The following is an 11,254-nucleotide window of genomic DNA, read 5'->3' on the forward strand; positions in this document are numbered from 1 at the left end:
AAAACTCAAAAATAGGCTTTATTAATTTTGATTATAAGCTTAGCCGATCGTGGATGATGTTCTTCAATAATTAGAAGACACGGCCACAATCGCAGAGTTTAGATTATAAATCTAGCAAATTGTGTATGGCGTTTTTGGTACCCGAATAAGAACACATTCACAATCTGCTAGCTAGTCTTATCAATTTTGAAGTACCCAAATAGGGTAAGTCGAAATTGAAAAATTGACGATTCCAGTTCTCCAAATTCGTATAAAATGTACATACCTAAGTGTCAGCAGTGGCTCAGCCGGAACATAATATCAAGGGAAAAAAGATGCACAGACCGTGCAAAAAACCGTGAAAAGAAAACCGTCCAAAAAACCTCTCACACACCCTACCCCTGTTGGCCTCCGCTGGGTCCACTGAGACCACAAAAAAACTGTGAGACAAAATCTTAAGAGCAGTGCTATACAGCCGGTAGAATTAGCAAATTAGAGTCGGTCCTTTTAAATTTTTTTCATTTTTTCGGTTCCTTGATATGCTTGAGTTTTACACTAAAGGATGATGACATACTTTTTACTCCACTGAACCAGGCCGACCGCAACGATCAATAAAAACACGTTGAACCAAAATTGAATTAGGATCCACAATACGGTTTTTGTGTGGTTTGGTCTGTCTAGAATCACCCACATCAAGGGGGCTGAAAACATTAATGTGGGGCTAAAAAAATTTGTTCTTGGTCCAACTTGGTAGACTAAATATAAATGATAAGATACAACAGTGGTTTTTAAAATTTTAAGAGGGTTGGAATTAGGGTTAGTCAAACTTTTAACGCATACATTTAACAGTCAACTTAGCCAATAGTAATCAAATGTCTAAAAAGTTGTTGCGTGCCCCATTTGATCCCACAAGTCCATAACCATTGCAAGAATTTATAATGAATGTAAGGCAAATGGGAATTGTAGATACCCGGAAAATGCCAAGGAAGAAATACGGCCTCCCCATATCCAAAAGAGAGCATGAAACAGTGTCCCATGACATGGAAGATACCAGATCCTGCCCGTATCATAAAAGGGGTGTTATCAAACAGATTATCCCCCTCAGCATTCAAGTGCACGTGCAGAAGCCATGAGGGACAAATGTTCTAGAGGAACTTAAAGTACAGTTGTACAGTCAGGAGAGGCGGTAGCAAGATAAGGCAAGATAGGAAAGGACACATACCTGACATCCCCCATTTAAGGAATGACTACAAATAGGAGTCATTTCCCAATGAAAGGACTCAGTGATATCATTGTGGGAAATTGTGTTCTACTTCCAGGAACTTGTCTCTACACCCTACTTCTATCTGTACCATGTATATTCTCTACTGTGTACATTTTGGCGACCTCGGTGGGAGACTAGGTCACTGGATTAGCGCACGATTCATCGCATGGACACTTACTCAAGTAGAAAAAATGTTGTTTGATATAGAAGAGAATGATCGCCAGAGACAAGCGTTATTGGCGAGACTAGCAGCCATTGACCCGTCACCAGAAGAGAATCACGGAGATGGCTATGACTCGCCTGGGTTGAACCACAGGGGCAATTTTGATCAAGATTGGAGGTTCCGAACCCCTCAAGGGCGATCACTGATAGACACATTTTTGTGTCTGAATTGTCCTCTGTGTCTATATTGTTAGTGCTTGATTTTATACTTATTATGGTGTTTTTATGTTTGTGTAAGTATTTTTGGAGAAATACACTTGCGTGGAAAAAGTTGCTCAGAAAGTGCTATTTGGACCCCGGGAGGACAGCTGTTAAATAGACCCCAATTTCAGTTAAGGGGAACTCAATTAGTAAGTGGCACCACCATTTTTTATTTGGCACCCAGGACGTTAGATAAGGGCCACCCTTCTTCTTCCTTTGAATTCTGAAAATTGGCGGGAAAAATAACTTTGAGCTGACGTAATTAGGGTTTGCGATTTGAGCATGTTACACTGAGATTAAAGGGCTGGAATTTATAGAACATGTTCCTATGGACGAGACAGGAATAGTAAAGGTGTTGGTTTCGGCCCAGTTTGGTTGGTTAGCTAGCAAGAAGGAAACAGGGGATCACATCACGCTGGACAAATATTCACGGGATTTCTTGTATCTAGCGTATATCTGGAGTGAGTTGGACTCCTTATGATGATATTTCGAACGTGTTGGAGTGTGTATATGGCCAGGAAACAACGTGATAATATCAAAAAGGGAAATTTTCCCGTGGAAGATATTTTCATTCAATGGAGAAGATACGGGAATTATATGGAGTAATGGTCGAGTATTTGAGCTTCTGAAGTCTATATATAGTGTGAGGGGACACATAGCGCGGGATGGAGAGTTAGGGGATAGAGTAGAGCACCATAGAGTCGAAAAATCAAGCTGCAGAGAAATCTGCAGCAGCAGCAGCAGAAAAATACTGAAGAACACGAAGAACGGACCAGCAAAGACAGTCGTTTTTCTACAGTGATAACGACTCACAGCCGAGGGCCGTACATCAGAGGCAGACTTATTTGCTACAGTATCAGTGACACATACTGTGGGTCGTTCTGGTTTGTAACACATATAACTGTTACAAACCCGGTTTTCATTATATTTCTCCCTTTTCATCATTTGTAAACCATTTTTGAGAAATAATTATGAATTTCGAGCGTGTTTCCAACAACATGATGAGCTAAACCCTATCATTGGGACAACGGAGGAAGCAACTTTTCATGATTTTGGTAAATGAATTAATTCTTTTATTGACTTTTTGCATAGATTTAATTGCTTTATGATTTATGTTAATTATTTGTTATTTTGTTAGATGCCACCATGCTTAGTTCTAAATAATTTAGATGCGTCATGCTTTTAACTTACAAATAATATTTTACGAAATCTATTTTGGCAAAGAACTAGAGTCACAACTTCTTTTGTTTGAGCTATATTGTCTAGAGTTAATGACTGAACCATAACAATATGAAAAGTAGTGGAATCCCGCGTCTCAGCGTCTCTTCATCTTGTGACAAATTGTGTATATATATTTTTCCTTATTTTCTTTATTAAGTCTTAAGACAAATTCTCAACAAATCTGAGTGAACGAATCATTTTACTACAACATCATTGAAAAATACCGCCGCCGACGCGGATTTGCTTATAAATTTGTTTTTAGGTTTTTTTTATTTGTTCCTTTTTACGCCTTTTGGTATTTCTTGTTTGCTTTCAGATTTGGAACTGAGCTAAAGAAAAGGGGAGAAAGTGCTGAAAACAAAAGCGAAGCTAAAGAAGAAAAGAAAGGAGGAATCCAAAAGGAGTGAAGAAGAAAATTTTTGTATATAGATATTCTATTTTATTTTATTTTATTTTAGAAACTGTAATTAATGTTTTTATTTTTGTAATATTTTATTTTTGGACATTTTTTTTTTATTTTCGGACATTGAACTTTGGGACTTTATTTTTTTTAAAACCCTACGGAAGGGTAGTTTCAAATATAAACTGCACAGGGAAGGACGGCGATTATGATATCGCCTCGACCCCTCGGGTTCGTACATGACATAGGAGTCGTGGCCCGAGTCGACTTCAACGGTTCATCTCCCGTATGGAACGGGAGGCAAGAATTTTAAACACCCGCGAATCCCCTGTCAGCGGGTTTACTGGATGATGTTGTATGCATATATGTTGAGTACCTGAAATCGGATTTAATTTTCTAGTAAAGGGCAAGGCCTGGCCAAATCAAGATAAGGACTCGGATTTCATCTTCGTTTCCTTCTTGCCCGTCTTAGGAACACGTAACCTACGCGAACCTAAGCTTAAAATACTGACTAGAACGAGACCGATAGGGTAACGAGCTTAATAACAAAGTCATTCGAAAAATATTGGTTACTCTGTTAAGCATACTTCAAAGTTCATAATGGTTTCTGTGAGTTTAATGCGTGACTGCGCCGCCTTGTAATCTGGTGAGGCCTTGGGTATCAAAGCTCCATGCAGCTTCCCTCGCCTCTATTCAACTTACTTTGACTCGGATTGATTCCGGAGGGGTTTGCTTAAATTGTAACGAATTCCCTTTCGAAGGATTAGAAGATGGTCTAGAAACAATCTAAGTGGAGCCATCATGCTTTTTGTTTGCTAGATAAATTAGGCTTGTTTTGGTCGAGTCATCCTTCTTTGTGCTTGTGTAGAAATTCCCTTGCAGTTAGGATGTCAAACTGGTAGTATAATAGCCATCACAATAAATATGATTATCCAACTGAACAATATGGACATTAATCTTACCATAGTGTGAATAGTGGTTGGGAACGCCAACCTTTGGAAGGATATGGGTCATACCCTGGTGAGCCCAATTACTATCCACACATGCATCAGTCTTACGAGCAAGAAGATTATAGTACTAGTTCTTCGTCTCTAGAGGATACAATCAAACTATTGAAAAGTAGTCCTTTTTATGATCCCTCTGTTCTTATTCCTCCTTTAGAAGAGTCCCTCAGGAAGTTAGCTGAGATGAATAGTATAATTATAGACGAAAGAACTACAATAATGAGTGAAACTTCTTTAGAAGACCACCTCAAGCGGATAGCTGAGACGAACGAAAGAATTACTCGAAATTATATGAATTTCCAACATAGTGTTCCCAGTTTTACCCTTGAAAATGAGGATAATTACTATTCACCTAATCAAGAAGACGAGGATAGAATTGGAGACACTATTTTAGATGAGGTTCGATCTCTTTCATGTTATTATGATGAGGATAGTGTTGATGGAGAATCATACTTATGTAGGAATAGTGATCAGGAAATGGTTACTCCAATTGAGCTTTACAATGATAATATTATTTCTAGTTCAAATCCAAATAATTTTAATAATTATTCACCTATTCAAAAGGACGAGGATTTGACTAAAGATACCCTCGTTTTAGACGATGTAGTATTTCCTGTTTACAAAGCCGATAATGATTTAGAGGAACGAGTTTATTATGAGAATAATGTTTTAGAGTCTAGAGATTTAGAAACAATAATCTTAGAAGAAGAAGATGAAATCGTAGAGCTTTTAAATATGAGTGAGGATGTATCACCTGAGTATAACCTAAAAGAAGCAATTGACCATTTTCAGGATTCCGATGATCTAGAAATTGTAGTTAGTCTATCTAGAGACACCCAAAACTCTAAGTTTGGGGGTGATTATCATTCTCCCTGTGTTTACCTTTAACTCTTAGCAAGTTCCCTCGTGTAGGACTTGACATTTGTGCCTCAACCATCTTACAAGATTATCTTCATACACGTTTTCCCGAACCTAGTAATGTCCAAAAAGAAGCTCAGTTGTTAGAAACCCATCCTCTGGTTGATGTGGATAACCCAGGCTATGATACCAAGATTGACTTTGTTTTCCCACCAAAAACTTTTCTTCTAATTGTGGGAACATATGATTTTCAGATGTGTCCGTTATTAAGTTTTGAGACTAAACCTAATTACTTTAGGATATTAGAGTCGACACATTTTCTTAAGAATGACCATTATTGTGGTCAACTTTGTTAGTCAAATCTAATTGACTTAGAGGATTCCCAATTATTCAGGTTGTTGTTATGTGCTTCTAAGTTCTTAGTTGAGTTTTTCCAGACTCTAATGCTTGAACCGGATCTTAGCTTTGAGGAAATCCAACCGATGAAAGCTTTTTATTTAGACCCTTTTATAGAGCCTGAACCTGAACCACAACTAGATGTAGTTGTCTTAAGCGAGGGTATGTTCGGTATCTTCTTGGTCTGTTGCACTTTCCTCTTCTCGTGGGTAATACTTTTTGATCCAGATGACCCACAATTATTCCGTCTACTGCTATATGACTCTACGAGGTGACTAATTCTTCCAATGTCTGGCTGAAGACTTTAAACTTAGCACTTCTTGGGAAGTAACCCATGCTCATCCAACACGGTAATATCTTTCCTTAACTCTTTTGCTTCAAGTGGTAACAGTTTCTCCTTGTTCATGTTTTTAATTTTATCTTTAGAACATTGATGACAATGTTAGATTTAAGTTTGGGGGTATGGGAGAAACTTTTTAGTTGCAGTAAAAAAAAAATAACTCCAGAGACTAGAAATGTATGCTTATTAAGGTCGGCACTAACTAATCTAAGTGGATGGGAACATTTTGGTTGTAGGAGTTGAGGAACCAATATGATTAGATGGAAACATCTAAAGAGTCTATTCATAAAAGCACAGAGCTCAGGTGTTAGAAAAAGAAAACATGGTAGTTTCGTCATATCCTCGTGATGGAAACATCGAAAGAATCCTGATCACTTCTTTTTATTTCTTCTTTTTACCATTGCTAAGGTGAAATAGAGTGACTGAGATAAAAAAAAATAAAAATTGAGACCAGACCACCAGACCAACCGGAATAAATACAATAAAGTCGACCACTGGTACCCTTGTATATGCCAGTTGAGTTGACCTAGAGTTAGGATTATCGACCACTGGTTCCCTTGTATATGCCAGTATGTTGATATTAGTCCAGACCAGTATCTCAGTCCATCAGGATAGGTTCACCTTAGTCAACATCATCTACGTTTTTCTTTACATCCATCTTCTCAATCTATCCATGTGATTGGTTGACTCCGGTTTATGATGTCCAGAAACTATCTGAGTAGAGCTCTGTCACTTTATATGAATTTTAGTATGTTGAGTGCAAACTCGTGTACAACAATTGGAATTTCGCATCAGGTACTTCCTCCTGTAGTCAATAGGTATGCCAACCAAGGATATTCTTTAGTGCCTTCCAAGGTTCCGCATAGTTAGCTAGGGTCTAGAGTAAAGGTTTTGCGGGTACACCTCTGGTAAACCCTCTCGAGATTAACTCGGTTCTATTTTGTTTTAGTTTTGCTCGAGGACTAGCAAATAATAAGTTTGGGGGTATTTGATAGACACATTTTTGTGTCTGAATTTTCCTCTGTGTCTCTATTGTTAGTGCTTGATTTTGTACTTATTATGGTGTTTTTATGTTTGTGTAGGTATTTTTGGAGAAATACACTTGTGTGGAAAAAGTTTCTCAAAAAGTGCTATTTGGACCCCGGGAGGACAGCTGCTAAATGGAACCCAATTTCAGTTAACGGGCACTCAATTACTAAGGGGCACCACCATTTTTTATTTGGCACCCAGGACGTTGGATAAGGGCCACCCTTCTTCTTCCTTTGAATTCTGAAAATTGGCGGGAAAAATAACTTTGAGCTGCCGTAATTAGGGTTTGCGATTTGAGCATGTTACAATGAGAGTAAAGGGATGGAATTTATATAACATGTTCCTATGGACGAGACAGGAATAGTAAAGGTGTTGGTTTCGGCCGAGTTTGGTTGGTTAGCTCGCAAGAAGGAAACAGGGGATCACATCACGCTGGACAAATATTCACGGGATTTCTTGTATCTAGCGTATATCTGGAGTGAGTTGGACTCCATATGATGATATTTCGAACGTGCTGGAGTGTGTAAATGGCCAGGAAACAGCGTGATAATATCAAAAAGGGAAATTATTTCGTGGAAGATATTTCCATTTAATGGAGAAGATACGGGAATTATATGGAGTAATGGTCGAGTATTTGAGATTCTGAAGTCTATATATAGTGTGAGGGGGACACAAAGCGCGGGATGGAGAGTTAGGGGATAGAATAGAGCACCACAGAGTCGAAAAATCAAGCTGCAGAGAAATCTGCAGTAGGAGCAGAAATATACTGAAGAACACGAAGAACGGACCAGCAAAGACAGTCGTTTTTCTACAGTGATAACGACTCACAGCCGAGGGTCGTTCATCAGAGGCATACTTATTTGCTACATTATCAGTGACACATACTGTGGGTCGTTCTGGTTTGTAACACATATAACTGTTACAAACCCGATTTTCATTATATTTCTCCCTTTTCATCATTTATAAACCATTTTTGAGCAATAATAATGAATTTCAAGCGTGTTTCCAACAACATGATGAGCTAAACCCTATCACTGGGACAACGGAGGAAGCAACTTTTCATGATTGTGGTAAATGAATTAATTCTTTTATTGACTTTTTGCATAGATTTAATTGCTTTATGATTTATGTTAATTATTTGTTATTTTGTTAGATGCCGCATGCTTAGTTTTAAATACTTTAGATGCGTCATGCTTTTAACTTACAAATAATATTTTACGAAATCTATTTTTGGCAAAGAACTAGAGTCAGAACTTCTTTTGTTTGAGCTATATTGTCTAGAGTTAATGACTGAACCATAACAATATGAAAAGTAGTGGAATCCCGCGTCTCAGCGTCTCTTCATCTTGTGACAAATTCTGTATATATATTTTTCCTTATTTTCTGTATTAAGTCTTAAAACAAATTCTCAACAAATCTGAGTGAACGAATCATCTTACTACAACATCATTGAAAAATACCATCAATCACAAGCCAACCAATCCGCTAGACAGACCATGACTGACGAGCAGGCTCGAGCCGCCTTGACAGATGGAAAGTTTACTAAGCTACTTGAAGAAAAGTATGTCCTCGAGACCCAAGCCAATGCCTACACCATAACATCGCCTATTGTACCTGAGATCCTGTCCAGACCAATGCATGTCAAGTATAAGACGCTGAAGTTTAAATTTTTTGAAGGAAGTGGTAACGCGACAGAACACATGCACTGTTTCACCATGTCGCTTAACGAATACGCCCAAGACGAGATTGTGTGCATGATAGAGTTTCGGAAGACCCTGAAAGGAGACGCCTTTACTTGGTACATTTCTCTAAAGCCAAATAGCGTACGTTCATGGGACGAGATGCGTCAGGCGTTTATGCAAAAGTTTTTACTCAAAACCCGTGAATATTTCTATTTCCGACTTGGGGAACACCAGACCACGAAGAGGAGAGAAACTTAAACCCTTTGAAATATGCTTTAGGATCGAGTCCCTCAAGTGCAGAACGGAGGTATCTGAAGAAGAGTTAGTGGGTATTTGCATATCCTTGATGGAACCAAAGACGCGTCGGTTGTTTGAGAACACCCAGATAACAATATTCGCCGGCCTCGAAGAAGCGTTTGCTAGGACTGATGCTACTAACGAAGAAATCGAAGCGGCTAAGAAATCCTGGTCTCATTCGGTTGCATATGCTAAAGAAGATAGTTCGGGGGGCGCCTAGAGACGTGGGCCACCGGGGAATGACAATAGACGATCCAAGAAGAGAGCGGAGCAAGAAGCGCCTGATTTCACGTGCTCCTATGAACAGGCGGTTGGACTGTTGAAAGAGTGGATCACAAATGGCGACATCACTCTCCCGGAACCTAGAAAGGCCCCTACTGAAACAAACAAACGTAATCCACGTTACTTTCTATTTCATAGAAGGCTGTATCATCCCACTAGGGAGTGTCGAACCTTCAAATGGGAGACCTACAACAAGCAACAAAATGGTAAGATAGATTTCAGAGATGATAATGATATACAAGACAACCCACTACCCGATCATGGAGTAGCGGCCTTAACTCATGATCCCAGAGAATAAGTGTGCTCAATGGATGTGGTCAAAGATGAAGAAATATACGAAGTATCCTCGGGCGGTACGACGGAACAAATAGCTGATACAGTGGCGAAAAATCCGCCATTTGCAAATTTCTTCGATGCTCTAGGATTTGACGCAGCTTAAAGGCACTTGGCCTCAATATTCTTGACGAGGATCGCATCCAGGGAAGATGTGAGCGCTTACCTAGATAGGAAGTACCCACTCCCTACCAATGTTATAACCTTCACTGAGGAAGACAAGGCAGTGAATAGTGATCAGACACGACCTTTGTATCTTACCGCCAAAGTGAGAAAAGATACCTTCAAATGGGCGTTCATCGATACTGGCGCCTCACTCAACTTGATACCTTTACACATTCTGAAGAGCATAGGCGGGAAGGAGTCCGAAATTAAGAAATTTCAAACGAAGATCCAGGGATTCGGCAGACTAAGCCAACAAACAATCGGGACGATCAATCTCGAGGTTAAGGTTGGTCCGATAAATGCAATTGAGCCCTTTCATGTGATGGATGTAAACACAGCATATCATATCTTATTAGGAAGATCATGGCTGCACAAGCATGGAGTGGTGTAATCTACTTACCACCAGTGTATCAAATTTATCCTCAAGGGAAAGCAGAAGAGAGTCCGAGCCACCGAAAACCATTTCTCCGCTGACGAGGCATGCTATGCAGAGGCGGCTTTGTTCGACGGGTTGAGTGAACCAAATGAAGTGCTAACTCGCATCCATTCGATTCCAATCCCATATTGGGAGACGACTTATCAAGAAGGGAGTTCCATCCAAGGACGGAAAAAGACTATGCGGAATCAGATAAGCGACGCTTTCGGAAAGTATCCTTCCCGGACGGGCGCCATGTTTACCGATTATAGCAATTAACCGGGGAGGCCTCGACAACAGAAGTCAACCTCGCAGAGGCGATGGAAACTCTGAAGGTTGAGGATGATCCCCATGTCTGGGAAAGAATGGTGAAGAATGCGCCGCCCAAACATGTAGAAGCAACAAAAAGAGTGAATTTTTGGACTGAAGAGGACCCGAAATGGAGAGAGATTGGGGCGTACCTATCGGATGAAGAGATCCGTGAGTTACACGAACTGCTGAAAGAATACAAGGATGTTTTTGTCTGGTCGTACGAAAATATGCCTGGTTTGAATCTCGCCTTGGCATGTGATGAGCTAAAGGTCAACCCAAGTAGCAGGCCAATAAGAAAACCTCGATGCCACTTCCATTACGAAACCGAGGCGCAAATCAAAAACGAAGTAAAAAAATTGCTAGAAGCAGGGTATATCAAACCCATACACTACCCAACATGGATCGCAAACATTGTACCGGTCGAGAAAAAGAATGGGATAATTCGTTGTTGTGTGGACTTCCGAGATTTGAATCACGCCTGCCCAAATGATGAGTTCCCTCTCCGTAACATAGATATGACGGTGAATGAAACATGCATATATGAGATGTATGCGTTCATGGACGGCCAAAGTGGTTATAATCAGATAAGAATGAAGGAAAACGACGTTGCCAAGAAATCATTCTTCACGGGCGATGACTTCAACTTTCCATGACTTGAATCACGAGATTGTCGAGATCTATGTAGACGACATCGTTGTTAAGGAAAAGAAGCGAGGAGAATTCACCCAACACCTTCTTCGAGTATTCCAGCGATGTCGAAATTTCAACCTAAAGATGAATCCAGCCAAATGCGTGTTTGGAGTCACTACTGGGAAGTTCTTGGGGTATCAGGTCACTAGTAAAGGGATTGAGGT

This window comes from Papaver somniferum, chromosome 5, assembly GCF_003573695.1.
Source record: "Papaver somniferum cultivar HN1 chromosome 5, ASM357369v1, whole genome shotgun sequence".
Classification (NCBI taxonomy): domain Eukaryota; kingdom Viridiplantae; phylum Streptophyta; class Magnoliopsida; order Ranunculales; family Papaveraceae; genus Papaver; species Papaver somniferum.